Here is an 8,024-nt window from a genome sequence, read left to right on the forward strand (position 1 = left end):
GGCGGGGGATGTTCCTTCTGACCCTGGACTTTTACACTGCAGAATTTCTTCTAAATATAAAACAAGTGAGTAAAGTTACATGGATGTTATCTCAAACATTATAAAAATAAAGGAAAATATGTAACAACAGGAAGCTGGCCTTGGTAGATAAATCATCTAGGTATATTTGGAATAATAGGCAGATATTAAAAAGTTATCATTTGGTTCTGTTTCTCAGCATGAAAAACAATATCCATCCATACAGTAAATGAAGACAGTCACTGATAAGACAACGTAGTTGGAATGATTCCATTTTTGTAATGTATATGCTAACTTAGAAAAACTGTGTATCAGTGTTGGAAGCATCTTAGAGTTTTCAATGGTACAAACTTCCCACTTCTACATACATGCCACAGGTTTGTCATTGCTGCTCTATGTCAACAATGGTTGACTTTTAGTAGTTTAGTTAAGAGGGCATTTTATTTCCTTCATCACAAATTTCTTTATTTTTTCCAGTATTTTTCTTTTAATTTATGTATTTGGTGAAGGATTGCACTACATAGCTTGGACTCATAGTGATCCTCCTGTCTCAGCCTCCCCAGTGCTGGGATTACAGGCGTGTACCACCCCATCCAGTTTTGGTGGCTGGCTTGTCAGGCTTGGAGCCAGACCAGCTTGGTATGTGGTACTGGGGATTGAACCTGAGGCCTTGTGCTTTACCGGCAGTCATTTAAACCACTGGGCTATCTCTCAGGCCCAATTTTTCTAGTATTTTCAATCAGTCTTTGTTATTTACATTAAAATGGTACGTGGTTAGGGTGGCAGAGGTAACCTTCCACTTTGACACAAATATTTCATGGAAACACTGCAAAAGATTGTGGTTCTATTACAAACACCAGCAGCTGTCCAAAACTCAGTTCTGGGTTTGCATTTTCTCTCCAACACAGATGTTCTTCCTCCTAGTCCATGACACCCAGAAGAGGCCTCTTCCCTTAGACTCCTTTTCTCCACTGTCTCCTGGGCCCACTTGAGGAGCTGGTTCTATTCAACGTGAAAAACAACCAGCCAGCTTGACGCTAAGTGATCACGCAGAAGGCAGAGAAAAACCAACTCTTACATTCTAGTTGATTCGCCAGCAGCTCGTCAAGACCCAGCTGACCGCAGACCTGCCAGGGAGAGCAGTCCTCTCCGCCACAGGGAGGGCTGCCCGGGCTGGCGGGCGGGCAGGCTTGGAAACCAGGTTCTGGGACGGTCACATCCAGTACTCTATCCTGCCAGCAGCCTTGCCAGTTATCATCCACACTGAGACCGAGAATGAAAGGGCGGCCTGAGCTGCCAGGGCCAGACACAGCTGTGACGTGTGGTCATCCGACCCAAAGCGCTTGGAAATGGAGGACTGCAGTTAGCACCCGAGGGACACAAACCTCCGCTCTGCCAACTGGGAAATTCCAGAGCAATGAGATCATTCGGTCTAACTGGAGTTAACATGACCAGGGCGGACTGAGGACCACGACTTTGTATTTTATCTTATTTAACAAACCATGCCTTGCATGTTCGGCAGGCACGCTGGAACCCCCTGGTATAGTGGGAAGAGTGCTAAGGACGGACAACCTGCTCCATGTGCCCTGTCACACCAGAGTCCCTCAGTCCTTGTGGCTCAAGGGGCAGACGAAGCAGCTTCTGCTGGAATTCCACTGGCACCAGCCCTCGCTTCCCCAGGATAGGGCCTGCCTCCTGAGCCCTCCTGCCATTCTGCAGAGGAGCTGTCCCAGAGGACTGGCTCACTGCTCCTCCATGCACCTGAGGGCTGTGGAGGGGAGGGTGTGGGGCTCCTTCCAGATCACCGGGTCCTGATGCTGTCCCCACCACTCACAGTACTGCCAGACCTAAACCTACAGTGTCACTCTTAGTGTGCAAAGCAAGAGCGTTGCTGAGTCCTCTGTAGAACATGGCGACCTCCCCAGCCCCACACCGTGACAGCTTTAGTCCTCCCAAAACCCAGAGGCCATCCTCAACCCCTCTTTCTCTACCCCACACAGCCAGATGGACCCCCAGGCAGTTCTGCTGAGATGCCTTCAAAACTTTCCCAGAATATGCCTCTTGTCACGGTGCTGTTGCCACAGCCTGTTCAAGCCACCCGCACCTGCCCCAGGATGATTGCAGAGATGTCCTGGGGCACGGGGAGTAATCCTGGCTTCTCTTCAGTAGCAGCGCATCCAGTCCCTTCTCAATCCTCACTTTCCAAAATGTGAACCAAGAGCACACTGTGGCATTGATTATGAAGATTATTTTGGTTATTTGCCCAATATATAGTGTTTGATAACTGATCAGCTTGAGCTTTGTTATCTGCTTTTTTAAGTCTAAGCAGCCTGGTTGCATTTGCCCCACAATGTGGTTCCATGTTCTGGAAGCTGCACTACCAGTTTGGTGACAGCCCTGTCCTTGTGAACCACGTCGAGGGTCCTGCGTCTATGGAAACTGACTAACCTGCAACCCAGAGCTCAAGGATGGGAGAAATGTAATTCACGCAATTGTCTCATAGGTACGCTATTTTTTTTCATGTTTTCTAATTGTAGTGAGACACAAATGCAACAGAAGGTTATGCGCAGATGAGGTCGACGGCAGCCCAATCCCGGGTCACTGCCCGGTCTCCATGAGGCCCCGGCGACCAGCTCCAGAGCTATAGTCCAGCAGGTCAGGGTGGCCCGAGTCAAGCAGGTGGCGTGGTGACCCTGAACTCTCCTCCCTGCACAGGGTCGACAGGCCCAGGAGGAGAAGGGCAGAAGCACCTCGGTAGCAAGACTTTGCTCTGGGAGCAAGGGCTGCACATGCACATCCGCACCTCCTCGGTCCACGCAAGAATGTCTGCACATGCTCACGGCGCTGCGGGGATTTCAGGAGCTGGGTTGCACAGGGGGGTGTGAGTTCTAGTAGCTCCTGATACGTAGAATTACTACAGTGTACCTCCCCGGGCCCTATCACCCGCCTTTAGTCTTGCTCTTTATTTATACTTTCATATGAGAAAAAACACACGATGTTTAACCTGTGCCCCACGTATTTCAGCAGGGGTGCTTGGGAGTGGAGGGAAGGAGAGGCGTGGGGTAAAAGGATGGAGACAAGAGGTGCATGTACAATGGTCCCCACTAGTGTAATCACTACTCGCTGTAAATATGCTTGAATAGAAAAGACATACTGCTCTCTGGCTGAAAGAGAACATACTGTGCTCATTTAAAGCTTCTACCCATGCTTGCAGGGGGACTCCAAGGCCCACTTATCCTGTGGAGAGCCAGCTTGCCCCGCCTGGTCCTGTGGCCATGGTCCAGGCCCCAACACCAAGGGATATACACAGGCATCCCCAAGCTGTGTGAGAAGGAAGGAAGTGCATAGTCCGAATGCCAAGCGAGGAAGCTAATATGCGCAGACCATGCACCCCTCCTTGGGGAGGCCTTCCCGGGGCTGCAAATTGCTGTACAGACTGAGGCCTGGGGCCAGATTTCGTGGACCATGCCAAGGACCGCATCTAGTCTTCATGGACACCATTAATTTCCCCTGCGTAGAAACTCAGGGACCTTGATAAAAGACCATTATAAGAGTACAGACAAAATACAGTGCACTTCACAGAGCATGAAACAACCCTGAGGATGTGTGGCCAGCGCCTTTAGTTATGACCACCATGAGGATTAGGGAGAAAAGGCAGGCAGAGGTGTCCACTGCATGGGTGGCTGCCCAGATGTCCCCGCAGAGGTGAGGTCTGTTCTGTCAGGATACCAGTTCTGTCCCTGGAGTCCCTTTGCCTGAGTCCAGTCAAGCAAGAGCAGCTCAGCTCTCTCCTCTGTGTCCTGGGCACACTGCTTACACTTTGATTGTCACTCCACAGTAGCAGCAAAACAAACAAATTTAAAAAATGAATAAACATAATAATAGTAGGTATTACTTTTCTACTTTTACACTTAGTGGAAAATGCTAGCTCCTCACAAAAGGAATCAAGTCCAAAATCCAAATGGAAAAGGACAGTAGGTTAAATATTCCTTGCTGTCTTTTCCTGTGTAGATTGAGGAGGTAAAGTGAGTGGGTATGAGACAGGAGCAGCACAGCCTGAGTGCACAGGCAAGACTGCAGGAGCCAGGGATCGCTGCCTTCCCGGAAGCTGACCACCCCAGCCACTTCACCAGTTCTTTCGAAAAACATACATTCAAAAAGAGCAAATGTTTCATCATTGTCGTGACTCTCTCAGCAGGTGTGATGGTGCACACCTTAGCTACTTGGGAAGCTAATGCAGAAGGATCAGCTGTACCCAAGAGGTACAGCCAAATTGAACACTACATCAGGATTCGGTCTCAAAAGAAAACAAAAATTATTTCTTTCTGTAATTTTTTTTCAATGTAGGACACACCACTCAGAGACAAAGGAGGGAATAGTCTTTTTTAATACAGCTTCTCCTCCTCCTGGTCTGCACTGGTTCCCTGCAGACGTTCAGACCCTGATGTGATTATAACCTCTGTGATGCCTATCTTGAAGTTAATTCTAATGACATTCAAAATGGAAATGTTTCTACACTCTGAAGCAGATGTAGTTGCTTGATGCCTATTTGCTCACACTTGTTATCTGTTAAATTGTCCCCTTAACCAATATGTAGTGAGTTTTTTTACCACTGCTGATCAGTTTTGGCTTAACGTCTGTGTTGTCTAAAAACAGGATGGCTACTCCTGATTGTTTTGGGGTTCCTGGTTCATGGAATGTTGTTTTCTATCCTCGGATCTTTAGTCTATGAATTTCTTTTGAGGGTATTATTGTTCTTGTATACAGAGGACCATTTGATTATGTTTTTTGATCTATTCTGCCCATCTGTGTCTTTTGATTGGGGATTGAGGTAATTCACATTGAGAGTTATTACTGAAAGGTATTGACTTGTTGCTGCTATTACATTATTTTTCTATTACTAACCTCTTTTCTTCATAACTGCTCTTAACCTGCTCATCCTGCCTGTTGCACTTTTTCTGCTAGATGTTTTGACTTTATTGTATTAATGTTTTTGGCACTGTTGGCTTTATTGTGCTTTTCTGGATATCCTTGAGAATTTTTTAGAGAGCTGGTTTGATTGCTATGAATTTCTTAAGGTGTTCTTTTTCATGAAGATATTATATTTCTCTATCAAATTTGAAAGACAGTTTTGCAGGGTATAGTAGTCAGGGATGGAAATTGTATTTGAAGACTCAAAGCACTGCACTCCCAGCTATTCCAGCCTTTAACATTTGCATTGGGAAGTTTGCTCTAATTTTAATGGGTTTACCTTCATAAGTGATTTGTTGATTTTATTTAATAGCTTTTCAAAGACCAGTCCTTGTGTCGGACTTCTGGAATTTTGACTACCTTGTATTGTGGAGAAGTTCTTTATTGATCATGTGTATTTGGAGTTCTACATGCATCACTTACTGTAAGTGAAATATTTTCCCCACATTTGGAAAATTTTCTGCTATTATTTCTGTAAACAGGGTTTTTAAATACTATTTGTGCTGTCTTCTGATTTTTTTTGCTAATTCCTATTAATCTTAGATTAGTCTTGCATCAACTAGTAGGTGTTGGATACGTTTTTTTATAGTTTCTTGTTTTCTAAGGTATCTCTGAATAGTTGCTCACCAACATCAGTCCTATTTTCGAGTTTTGACCCTCTGTCCTCATGACTGCCTGTATTTTCAATAGAATGTTTATCTCCTGAGTTCCTCTTTGGTATATTTTCATGGACTCTAATTCCTTGTTAAACTGGTCATTCATGTTTTCTATCATTTTGTTGAGCTCAGTCAGATTTTTATTAGTGTCTTTTGTAAACTTTCTGACTGCTTTGTTTACTGTGTCCATTAGAAGCTTAGTTATCTTACTTGAGCTTTCCAGCCACCTTGTGGAGGGCCGCCCTGTCGCTCATGCCCAGACCCAAAAGTGACTGCGTTTACTCACAAGCAGTGCAGGCTGTAGAGAGGTGAGTTCCTTATTTGGACTTCAGTTTAATTAGTGAGTCTGGTTGCGGCTGTGTACCTGTCCTCATGAAGTCAGGCTGCTGCTGCTAGACTAGCAAGGCTTATCATAAATGGCTATAGTTGAATTCAGATAGATGAGCTATGCCAGCCTGAGACTAAGATATGTGATGTTTCCAGTGAGGCCTGCATGATTCCAGAGGAAAAATCATTCCCAGAACTAGCTACAGAGCAGGTTACTCATTCACTATAACCTGAATCTGGCTGATCTGTCCCTGCAGTGAGAATGCTTTGTCCCCTCTGTTACAAGCCTTGCCAGCCTTGCTGCTTGTCTAGCACATCTGGCTGCAGTTCCCTCACCATTTTCCCCAGTGAACAAGTACCAAGGTTTTGGCATGGTTTTTAAGAAGGAAACTGAAGGCCCAGGAGGTGGGTCAGTGAAATAAGCGCTTCTCTGGCAAGTGCAATAGCCTGAGTTCAATCCCTGGTTCTGAAAAACAAAAACAAAACAAACAAACAAACAAACAAAAAAAAAAACAAAAAAAAAGAAGGAAACTGAAGGTGATGTAATATTGGTCAAGGATGCAAAAATAGCAGTGTACTCATGTCCTTTTAATGGCATGATGACAGAAACTAAGGGAATAGTATTGATAAAGACAGCTGAAGAATTGATGAATTTTAGTAAAGGAGAAGAAAATCTCATGGATGTACAAGTCAGAGCTATTGCTGATACTGGTGCAAATGTCATTGTAACAGGTGACAGAGTGGCAGACATGCTCTTCATTATGCAAACAAGCATAGTATCATGCTGGTAAGGCTTAACTCAAGCCTATGTAAGACAATTGGTAATACAACTCTTCCTAGATTGACTCCTCCTGTCCTTGAAGAAATGGGACACTGTGACAGTGTATACCTCTCAGAATGTGGAGACTCAGCACAGGTGGTGGTTTTTAAGCATGAAAAAGAAGATGGTGCCATTTCTACTATTGTTCTTTGAGGTTCTACTGACAATCTAGTGGATGACATAGAAAGGGTAGTAGATGGTGTTAACACTTTCAAAGTTCTAACAAGAGATAAACGTCTTGTACCTGGAGGTTGCACAACAGAAACTGAATTGGCCAAACAGATCACATCATATGGAGAAACCTGTTCTGGATTTGAACAGTATGCTACCAAGAAGTTTTCTGAGGCTTTTGAAGCTATCCCATGGGCACTGGTGGAGAACTGTGGGGTTAAGGCCAATGAAATAATCTCTAAACTTTATGCATCAAGAAGGAAATAAAGATGCTGGATTAGATATTGAGGCTAAAGTTCCAGCTATAAAAGACATGCTGGAAGCTGGTGTTCTAGATACTTATCTGGGAAAATACTGGGCTATCAACTTGGCTACTAATGCTGCAGTCACTGTATATAGCGTTGATCAGATCATCATGGCCAAACCAGCCAGTGGGCCCAAGCCTCCAAGTGGAAAGAAAGATTGGGATGATGACCACGAAGACGGACTGGCTTAATTTTTAATACAGACAAACACAGCATTTGGAGTAGTATTCTAGAGATTACTGTTTTCTTACTCCCTAAATTTTTTGCTTCCTCAGCTGATGTCATAAACATACTGTTACTGTTAAAAAATCCTATTGAACAGTAAAGGTAAATTAATAGTGTTAGATAAAAGTAAAAGAAAAGAGTAAACATGGAAAAAGAAAAACAAAACAAAAATAAGAAGGGAAAGAGAAAAGGAGAAAAAGTCTCAACCTCCAAAACCAAAGATGGGAAAAAAAATTGGGTCAAATAAAAAGTCCAATCAAAAAAACCCTCCATCTTTTTGATTGAGTGTCCCCGCCCCCGACCCAAAGATTTGGTTCTTGGAACCCAACAAGTCACAATTTTCTCTGCTTAGCTTTTCGGACTGTGGGTTTGTGAAGTGTGGCCTGCCTGCCCAGCTCCACATTTCCCTCTGCTTATTCACCCAGACTGGGGCAGCTGTGAAATTCAAGGTGTGTTCTTGCTCATGTTGATACCTGGGGAAAACATTAAGGACACCAGGCTGAGGCTTAAGCACAAGGCTGGACTGGCGGC

The 8,024-nt window shown here is 44.5% G+C and overlaps 1 pseudogene across 1 annotated transcript in view; it reads left to right on the top strand.

Moving 5' to 3' along the window:
* LOC101562929 overlaps positions 1 to 7,459 on the top strand; it is a 44,731-nt pseudogene extending 37,272 nt beyond the window's left edge. The window contains exon 2 of the transcript XR_002818209.1: positions 6,497 to 7,459. The product of XR_002818209.1 is annotated as a T-complex protein 1 subunit theta pseudogene (transcript). The remainder of the gene's footprint in view (positions 1 to 6,496) is intronic.
* Positions 7,460 to 8,024: the final 565 nt, after the last annotated feature.

This window comes from Octodon degus, unplaced genomic scaffold (assembly GCF_000260255.1).
Source record: "Octodon degus isolate 3935 unplaced genomic scaffold, OctDeg1.0 scaffold00144, whole genome shotgun sequence".
Lineage (NCBI taxonomy): Eukaryota > Metazoa > Chordata > Mammalia > Rodentia > Octodontidae > Octodon > Octodon degus.